The sequence below is a fragment of the Echinops telfairi genome, unplaced genomic scaffold (genome assembly GCF_000313985.2).
Source record: "Echinops telfairi isolate 266 unplaced genomic scaffold, ASM31398v2 ScPeMD7_7420;HRSCAF=8458, whole genome shotgun sequence".
Taxonomy (NCBI): domain Eukaryota; kingdom Metazoa; phylum Chordata; class Mammalia; order Afrosoricida; family Tenrecidae; genus Echinops; species Echinops telfairi.
Window position 1 is genome coordinate 48,868,875 of NW_022111320.1, and position 10,993 is coordinate 48,879,867.

A 10,993-nucleotide genomic window follows, 5' to 3' on the forward strand; every position below is an offset into this window, starting at 1 on the left:
CCCAAAATCCTAGAAGGGCAACTTGTTATTATCAACGACAAAGCAGTAAGTGACAGCACCACAGGACTCCAGAGGGAAACTGAAAGAGCCAAGACCTCGCTGTGGAGCAGATGCTCACCGGATGGTGTATTTGTCTCACTTCTTCTGGGGGTCATAGGTCTCCCAGCAGCTGGCCTGGAAAATCTGTTCTTCTCCAACCAGCTCTGCATCATCACCTTGCCTGTGTGCGACTCATCCTTCTCTACGGTGGGTAGAGTTGTCACTAAGCAGCCACAAGTCATCATGAACGTCAACATTGAAGAGCAGCCCACTCTTCCCTCTGGCCTTGATGACAATGAAGCTGTAGAAGCGCCAGCAGGCAGATGCTGGTTTTTAGTCCATCCGTCAGTGTGTGCATGTACGTTGGTGGGGGGCTGGGATGTGGTGCCCCAGGGACTAGAGTCTATTGGAGGGGGATAAACAGATGGCTCAGAAATCCATGGAGCCGTGGGGCCAGTCTTTGCAGCCAATGTTTCCTGACCTGCATGGTCTCTAGCTTGGGACAATCAGTGATCCAATGGCCCAGACCCCCACAAAAGGCACAGCCACACTCGTGTCCGGTGTGCAGCATAGACTTGTTGTCCAGTGCAGCAAGGGAGGCCCTTTCTGCTCGGCCTCCAACAGCAGGGCTTTGAGGTCCATCAACACAGACTCATCACAGGCCTTACTGATGAAGGTGATGGCTATGCTAGTGTTTCCAGAGTGCCCTGTGCTGCTGATACGGTGTACAAAGCTCTCAGTCTCCTCAGGCATGTCGTAATTGATACCATGCTGGATGGCAAGGAAGTCCAGCCCCTTGGAGGTGACATCTGTGGCCACAAAGACATCCATCTTGTCCTCCCAGAATGCTTCAATGGCCTCAGTCCGTTCCTCCTCACCTTTGCCCCTATGGCTGGCCATGCCCTCCACTCTCTTGAGCAGCAGGTACTCATTGATGGCATCCACATCTGACTTCTTCTCTGAGAAGATGAGCACAGGTCGGGGTACAGGTCTGCAGGCACTCGAGGAGGTACACCATTTTGGCTACTTCCTTCACATGAATATGACATCCAGGTTGGTAGCCCCGGCAAGGCCCACATTGATTACAACAGGCTTTACCAGGGTGCTCTTGGCAAAGTTCTAAATCTTCTTCAGCAACGAAAGTCTGCCACTGGCCCTTGAAGTAGGAGAAGATGATGGTGCAGCTGTCCCCCTCCAAGCCCATGTTGATCATGCAGTCAGCCTCGACCAGGGCCAGGTAGTGAAACATGTTGAGGCTGACCATCTTCTGTCACAGACCCATGAGGCACCTGGGGGGTGGTCACCATCATGTGTACCCAGTTTCGGGTATTTTCCATCTGCTCTTTGACAGACATGCCCTGAGGCAGGGGGGCTGTTGTCCAGCAGCAGGGCTCTAGGGTGCCATGCATCTGCCGAGCTAGCTTCCACGAAGGGCACCGATCATGTCCTGGTCAGACAGAATGGTGGGGATGCCCTGGATGAGAAGGGACATTTGGTGGATTCCTTTCTTCTTCAGGCCTCTCAGGATGGCTGTAGGAAACTGCATTTCCTTGAAGCTCTTGATGGGTGGTGGTACACCGTCCCTCCACCAGGACATACTTCTTCCTCACACGCTCACTCGTGCTGATCTTCAGACATGCTCAGGACGGAACGAGGGAGCATCCAACTGGTCTTGATGGGGTCGTCATATGTGATTCCCTTGGCCACCTCCTTCACTGACATCAGGGCCCGACCCTCAGCCACTCTCTCCACAATCTTCTCTTCTTCCTTTAGCTTGATTCTCCGTGGCCGACTCCTTGCGGACTTCAGCCTTCTCTTTGAGGTGTTGGTGCTGGTCCAGGGGACTGACGTCGGACCCACGGGAATGTCATCCTCACGTCTGCGGGGCTCACCGCCGCTGTCCTGCTGTTTCTCCTCCGGAGCCCCTTGGGCCTTCCTTGGGGCGGCTTCTAGAGCAGCAGGTGCCTACACTGTTGCGGCACGTAGGGGACCTAGTCCGAGCCCTCGCCTATTAGGGGCTTCCTCGGCAGTCTTCTCTTCGGGCCAGCCCGCTTCTGGTATGGTTCAATCCTCCAGCCTTTGCTGTGCACATGCACCCCACAAACGCCCGCCTCATCTTTGAGGGAAGTCGGATCAGGGGGTCTGGTCTAAAAACCTTATTCCGAGACGGTGGCCACTTCCAGGAGCGAGATCTCCCCGTCACACGCTTCACTGAACTATTTGAATGTTTAAACTGTAAGCTTGACAACCCCAGCTCTTCAGAAAGCAGCTCCCCCTCACCGTCTCCAGGCTGCAATGCTTGCTGGGATACCGCTCTAGCGGCGGTGGGAGGAGGAGGAGGAAGGGGCGGGGCCTTTCAGGAGGCGGGGCCAGGTGTTTCTTCCTGTGGTCTGGCTCCTCAGATTCAGCCTGCTTACTGATTGAATATGTAAGGTCGATCAGATACAGTACTCTGGGTTTTTCCCCCCAATTTTTAACCACACAGTATCCCTTCTGTTTTGTTTTTACATTATCCCTTTTTATCTATTCAAAAAGCTGCCTCTTGAGCATTGAAGTCTTCTGAAAAGTCTGTTCTTCGCAATATTATCGATAAGTTTTTATGATCCACACAGTCGAATGCCATTCCATAATCAATAAAATCACAGGTAAACACCTTTCTACTACCCTTTGCTTTTTGCCAAGATACCCATAACCGCAGCAGTGATAGCCCTGTTCCACATCCTATCTGGAATCTGGCTCGAACTTCTAGCAGTTCCCTGCCACTGCACCACTGCAGTCAGTTTTGAATTATACATAATAGAATTTTGGTAGCAAGTGATATTATTTTCAAATTAGCCCACCTTTGTTTCGTATGGATACGAATATGAGTCTCTTCCAGTTGGGTGTCTAGAGAGTTGTCTTCCAAATTTCTTGAAAGAGATGAGTAAATGATTCCAGCACTGAATCTATTTTTTGGAAACATCTCAGTTGGTATTTTGTCAAGTCTTGGAGCCTTCCCCCCCCACCCAATTCCTTCAGTGCAGCTTGAAATTCCTCTTTTAGCACTAGCAGTTCATGATCATGAAATGACTGAATATTGACCAATTCTTTTTGGCACAGTAAACTTGGTATACTTTCATCTAATTTTTTAGTGGATCCTGAGTCATTTAATTTTTGCCCCACCACAGAACTCTTCAATATTGTAAATCAAGCTTTAAACTTTTTCTATAGTTTTTTTTTTTAGGAACTAGAATAAAAGCTTATTTTTCAAAATTTTATTACTATACATTTGGATTTCATTGTTGCTATATGAGCAATGAATTATTTAAAATCAATGTGTGGATACATAAATTTTGTTTATAAATAAGAGAAAATATATGAATTTAATAAGTTACTGAGAACCTTGAAATTAAAAAATCGTTTTAAAATCTCATGCATATAGACCAATATATGCTATTTTTTATTATTACTAATCATTTTATTGGGGGCTCTTACAGATCTTATAACAATCCAAAAATTAATTGTATCAAGTACACTTGTATATATGTTGCCATCATCATTTTCAAAACATTTTCTTTCTACTTGAGCCCTTGGTATCAGCTCCTTTTTTCCTCTCCCTCCCCCACCCTCTCCTCCTTGTGAACCCTTGATCAATTATGTATTATTATTGTTATTTTCATATCTTTCACTCACATCTCTGTTGTTTGTCCCGAGCTGGGGGGAGTATACATCTATCATTGTGTTCGGTTCCCCCTTTCTCGACTTTCCCTCACTTCCTCCTACCCTCTTGGTATCTCTAGTACCATTACTGTTCTTGAGGGGTTTATCTGTCCTGGATTCTGTGTGTCGAGAGCTCTTATCTGTACCATTGTACATACTCTGGTCTTGCAGGGTTTATAAGGTAGAACTGGGGTCTTGATAGTGGAGAGGAGGATGCATCAAGAATTAGAGAGGTGCTATATTACACCCTGGCTTTTTCTATAGTTCTTTCAGCTTTAAAAATGCTACTGTATTCTTCCCTTTTGATTTTCTAACTCCAGGTCTTTGCACATTTCAAGCCACCCTTTGAAAGCTTTTGTTCAGCTCTTTGACGTCACCATTTCTTCCAGTCACCGTAGCTATCCCTCACTTAAGAGGACATTTGAGTGTCATCTGACATCCTGTTTTGTCTTTTCCTTCTCTCCTGTCTACTTCATGATGTTTCACTTTCGTCCTGTATGATAGCCTTCATATCTTCCCACAGTTCTAATGATTTTGGATCATTAATATTCAATGCATAATATATGTTCTTGAGATGGACAGTCATTGTAAAAATGCAGACACAGAAATTTTACTGCTAATAGGTGTGTATATCCATCTTCCTGGCTCTTTTTCTTGATATATTTAGATACATTGTATATAAATCCACACATAGTTAATGAAAGGTAACATGGTATTATACTGTATATTGTATATTACTTCACACCTTGATCTTAAAAAAAAATACAATTGATATATGGTTACGAATTTACTTCATTCTATTTAGTAGTTGCAAAGTATTCCAAAATTCCAAAAAGTCCATCTGCTGTGAACTTCTCCTATCGACAGACATTTCAATTGTCTCTAGTTTTCCTCTCATAAGCCACATGGCAGTAATGTTCTTGTCTGTGTAACTTTGCACATTTGTATGAGTAATTCTATGGAATGCATTGCTGAAAATGAAAGTTCTAGGTCAAAGGATATTAGGAATATGCATAAGTTCAGTTTCCACTTTGATATTGTGCCAAAATGTTACTTGAGGTTGGCTTCAGCCAAACAGTGAAATGCTTATCTTGTAATCCATTTTGACTTAGCTGACCTTGTCCTTGATGATCGATCATGTGATAGACGATGAATCGGCAAGTCAACCACACTCTGGTTTGTTTGAGCGGGGGGGGTGAGGGGGGTGGTGGTGCTTTTTTAGAATACTTTCTTTTAACTTTTTATTGTGAATTAGCCAAAGGTTTACAGGTCAGATCCTCAGTTTCAGATTGAATAATTCTTTCTTTTTAAATCATTTTATTAGGGGTTTGTACAACTCTTATCACAATCTATACATCCATCCATTGTGTCAAGCACATTTGTACATTTGTTGCCATCATCATTCTCAAACCATTTGCTTTCTACTTGAGCCCCTGGTATCAGCTCCTCATTTTTCTCTTCCTCCCCGCTCCTTCATGAACCCTTGATAATTTATAAATTATTTTTTCCACACTCTGGTTTGTTGGTGACTGTGTGGCAGGCAAATGATTAGCCTCACATAGATGCTTACCTCCTAATCCCTGGCATTTAGGATTTGTTAGGTTATGTAGTAAAGGGAAGCTAAGGTTGCAAATCAGCTGGATTTAAAATAGATTACTCTGGACTATTAGTGCAACTGTAAGAGTCAGGAAAGTAGAAAACAACCGCCAAAGAGGAGATTCCGAGTAAGATATGATTACTGAAGATTGATCCAAGAGCTTCTGTAAGGTTTCTCGAGTGGGTAGAGATGAAACAATTCATGCTGAAGCCTGTTTTGTAATCCAAGTGGGATTTTAAGAAGGACGGTAGAAGTTTCGGTTTTCACAGTCTCAAAGGCTTCACAGATGGGCACGAGCAGCGGTCGTGGAACAGCGCACCCACATGTGCGGAACTGGGGGGCGACCCCAGCAGGCCAGAGCCCCAGAACCTAGAGACTAAGAGCCTGTGTGCCTAGAGGCTATGGGCCCCGAGGGGGCACGCCCAACTGTATGTGTGCGCCTCCACCCTCTGACCTGCCTGTGACCAGGAGCAGGGTAAGAGAGTGTCCCTGTTTTTATTCTAGCCCGTGCCCTGATTGAAGGAAGGTGTAGTTAATGGTATTGGTTGACCCAATTAGCTGAGTTAGGCCCACCTGGGTGATGTCATGAGCCTGGGCTTGGTTTGGCCCGCCCAGGTGTACCTCCCTGCTAGCTGGGGGCTTCAGTTTGAGCATGCTCAGTTTGGGGTCATCATAGGTGTCCAATGGTTACCCGATTTCTTTCCAACTTTCTCTATGGGGGCCTTTGCAGGCATGGGAGGGACAGTCTCTTGTCCCTAAGCTAGCTACCTAACAATTCAATATGACTGGCTTTGAAGATGGAGGAATGAGGCCACAAGGCATGGAATGTGGGCAGCACTTGAAACTTTAAGTGGTAAGGAAATGTATTCTCCCTTACAGCCTCCAGAGGGGAATGCAGGCCTGTTGATTCCTTGATTTTAGGTTGGATTTCTAACCCACAGAATGATAAATCTTTTTTTTTAAATCATTTTATTGGGGGCTCATACAGTTCTTATCACAATCCATACATACATTCATTGCATCAAGCACATTTGTGCATTTGTTGCCATCATCGTTCTCAAAACATTTTCTTTCTACTTGAACCCTTGGTATCAGCTCCTCATTTTTTCTCCTCCCTCTCCCACCCTACCCCCCTCATGAACCCTTGATAATTTATAAATTATTATTATTTTTCATGTCTTACACTGTCCAATGTCTCCCTTTACTCATCATTGTTCGGTTCCCCTTTCTCCCCTACACATATGCTATTTTTAAAAGAGAATTTTTTAAAACATAATAAATATTATAATCTTAAACATGACAAGGGGAAGACAAAGACATTATCCATATGGGAGAGCCCACTGGCATGGGATCATAATGATGTCCAAGGGTCTGCTAAAATAGAGAACTTTGGAAAGGACATGGGACTTCAAGGAAAACTGCAACACCTGCATGGTATGCAGCTAATCCAAACATCATAGTTGCAGGTAGGGTGACTGGAGAAGAAAAGGAGCCATGGTTGGTTTACATACATCGTCATCGTCATCCTCCTAAGAAAGAGGAGCTTACAAGATTTCTACAAGGGGCCTCCCTAAGGTTGTCAGGGCACGACTCTGTCTGTGGGGATGTCCCCAGCCCCGCCCTATCCTCTACCATGATCTTCATCAAGCACACACCCAGGCACGTCCCCAAGGGAGACTGCTCCTACCCAGGCTTACCAGGTGGGTGGAGGTAATGTCCTTTCCATTTCACCCTGAGGACAAGATTGTTTAAATACCTGAGTGATGGTAGAGGGAATTCGATGGAGGCAGTGGGGACTCTGCTGATAGACTTTGGGCTTTCACTGTCATCCATAACTTTCTGCATAACAGGTGCTCAGAATTTATGCTCTGATATACTTCCCTCCTATGATAATGGATTTTATTACTATTATTTTAATTTATTAATCACTTTGTTGGGACCTCTTACAGATATTATAACAATCCATAATTCAGTTACATCATGCATAATTTTACAATTGGTACCACCATCAATTTCAAAACATTTCCTTTCTTCTTGAACTCTTTGATATCAGCTCCCCTTTATTCCCCCTCCCTCCCATAAGCTACCCCCGAGGTATGTGTGTGTGTGTGTGTGTGTGTGTGTGTGTATATGCCGTATGTTACACCATCCAATGTATCCATTCACCTGCAATTCTGTTATTCGTTCCCCTCCAGTGGAGTTATACAGTCATCATTGCTATCAGCTCCCCTTTTCTGCTTCCCTGTCCCCCTCCCATACCCTCAGGTAATCTTTACTCCCATTACTGTTTCTTCAGTGTTATACATCTTGGCTTTCAAGCATTGAAATCTCTTAATTTTACAAATGAACATATGCAGGTCTAAAAAGATTAATGGGGTAAAACAAAGACCATAATAGTAAGGGGAGGAAATATTAAAGAACTACAGGGTAGTTATGTGTTTCATCAGTGCTGTACAACTCCCTAGATTTATCATCCCTTCCATGTGGCCTTTTGTGAGGGCTTGGTTTTATTATTTACACTCCTTGGATCACACAGGTTGGAGTGCTTCCTCTGTGCAGACTCAGCTGACAACTCACTTAGTTGTTTTAAGATAAGTTTTTAAGTCCCAGATGCTATTCTCTCTGATAGCTCAGCACCATCTAATTTCTTGCTTTTTTTTTTAATTTTCCCAACAGTTTTATTGGCATATAATTCACATATCAAGCAATTCAACAGTTCAGTCACATCAAGAAGAGTTGTACAATCCTCAATGGGACCATCTAATTTCTTCACTGTGCTTAGCTACAGCACCTGTACATTCAGTGATCACTTCATGAGGGTAAGTACTGAGCAAGGCCACATTATAAGAACCAATTGTTCTCAGATTTGGGCTGTATGCGATTTTAAGCCACTGCATTTCTAGTAATTCATTATAGCACCAATGGAAAACTAACACAGTAACTGTCATGGATTGAATTATGCACCCCAAGATATTTGTCAACTTGGCAAGGTCATGATCCTGGTTTTCGGCAGTTATGTAACGATGATATCTGATGTGATCAGCCAATCAGTGTAAGGGGATTCAGGTGGGAAACAACACCCTGAATCAGGTCATATCCCTGATCCAATGTCAGAGGAGTTTTCCTGCCAGTCTGCCCTGCATAACCTGTCTTAGAAGAGGTGGACGGAGAGACAGGCAGCAGAAATCAGAGGGACCTTATTAATATTAAGAAAGAAGATATGGGAGCAGACTGCATCCTTTGGATCCCAGATCCCTGTTCTGAGACACTTAGACACAGGAGATGTCTAACTACAAAGACCTTACTAGTAACTGATAGAGACAGAAAACCTTCCCTCAGAGTTGGCATCCCATCCTGAATTTGGAGTTCTAGAAACCTAACCTGTGAGAGAATACATTTCTGTTGTGAGAGCTTTCCTATTTGTGGTAGCATTAGATAACTAAGAAAATTCAGGAGACTTTGGGGTCTCCATTGGCTAACAGAATAAACCTGCTTGATTATCTATGGGATGAAAAAATAGTGGAAAATAGTTTTCATTTCAATGGAATGCACACAGCAAAAAACATGAATGGCTTTTCTTTTCTGAAGGAAGTAAAACCGAATGGAGTCTTATATTAAAGGAAGAGTTACACACGTGGGAGATGTTGATTTTAAAACAGCAATGGTTTGTGCAGTCGTAAGTGGTCTGGAATCACAACCATACGATGCTTTGTTCACACCCTTCAGATGTTTACGCAGTTAGTCCCTTTGGCACAACAGGGCGCAACAACAGAGTGCTGGCAAAAGGCATAAGGAGAGCGAACTGTTCTCTCCCTTTCTCCTCTCAGGCAAAGACAATACACGACCTGTCAGAAATTTGGAGATTGCCTTGCCTTCAAAAATTGTTATAAGATTTCCACGATCCAGAACTCTGAAACCCCTTTATACTTATACAAGTTATTCAGACAACACGAAATGGCAGCCATATATGCCTCCCTGGTGATGGGTTTGTGTTAAACAACAGCAGCAAGAAGACCTAGCTTGTGTTTTTCAATAGTAATACTGGCTTAGCAGAACCTACTTAGAACCAGTGCTCACTTAGCAGAAAAATAGTTTGTTTGCAGGAACCTGATAAGAGAACTGAAACCAACATAATTTCCTGTCCCTGGGTTAAGAAATACTGAGAACCGGCAGACTTTCCTGTCCTTTTGTTAAATAATTGGAGAACAAACAAAAATAACTTAGCCATTTGCTTCAAGAAATAGACTTCAAAGAAGATTTTGAACTAGCAAAAGAGAATTTACTCATCAAGACTAGCAGTTTAGATCATGGCCTTAGGGCCACCAAGGTCAATTGGCCTAACATAGGCCCCAGAGACAGTGTTCTACTTTCCACTTTGGTGAGTATCAATTAGGGTTTAAAATCTCATGAGTGGCCATCTAAAGTACATCAAAAATTGTCTCCCCCTTTCTGGAGGAAAGAATAATGAAGAAAATCAAAGACACATGTAAACAATTAGTCCAATAAACTAATGGGACCATCCAAACATCAGCCTCCACAGCCCTGAGACCAGAAGAACTAGATGGTGCCTGGCTACCACGTTAACTGCTCTGAAAGGGACCACAGTAGAAGATCCTGGATGGAGTGCGAGAAAAATGTGGAACAAAACTCAAATCATTAAAAATAAATAAAAAGCCCAGGCTGATGACTGGCTGGGCAGAGACTAGTGAAGCCCTAAGACTGTGACCCTGAGTCACCTTTCAGGTCTGGTAAAGAACCAAGCCCATCGCTCAATTTTCAGCCAAAATAAGCCTGTAAGGGGCATACTCACACTGGGAAGGTGTGCATGCCTTAGAATAATCAACCAGTGGAGATAAAAAGAGCAGTATTTGCAGGAGGATAGAGTTTAGAAGGGTTAGGGAATAAGGAGGAGTGGAAACAGGGAGAAAGGGGATCCCTGATGTTACATTGTGGGGATTGCAGTCAGTGAAATGAAACATGCACAAATTGTTGGATAGAAAATGTGGGGGGAAGGCCAACCCCCCCACAACTAATCGCGGGTTCAGTAAGCACAATTGTACGGTTAAGATAAAGATGACAATAAAGTCGTAGAGCATGAGAGAGAGAGAAGAGAGAGTCAAATAAATAAGTTAGACACATTTCATGGTAGCATGCTTACCTCCTGGAGGGCCATGATCTTACCAGCCAGGTCAGTGCACAGCTTGGGCCCAGGTGAGGTGGGGCGGAGACAGCCTGCCAGAGGGCAGGAGAGAGGGGGAGGGGAAGTAGGACAAGGGGAAAGGGAACTGGAGAGAGGACTGGGTGAGGAGAGGGGGGTCTTTATTGCTAACCAAGGCTTATGTATCTTTGGGGGACATGCAAGCCCACTAATTACAGGTAAAGACCTAGGTCACAGGAAGGGGTTGTACTATAGGTTATACAGCAATGAGAGGGGGACAATCTAGGGATATACATGCAATAGGAAGGGGAGGGATTGGGGGTACACATGTGACAAGATGGGCAGATCCTGGATTTAGGATGGCAGCCGAACTTTGGATGTCACTGAGCAGGTTTGATCTGCTCTCTGGATCTCCATAGAAACCATTATCAGTAGGGTATAAACCCTACCTACAGGGACTAGAGTAAGGCTTGAAAGCCTTTAGGGAGAAGTAGCCTATT

General features: G+C 44.0%; 1 pseudogene; it reads right to left on the reverse strand.

Moving 5' to 3' along the window:
* Nucleotides 1-468: 468 nt before the first annotated feature.
* LOC101643396 lies at nucleotides 469-2,155 on the reverse strand (annotated as a pseudogene).
* Nucleotides 2,156-10,993: the final 8,838 nt, after the last annotated feature.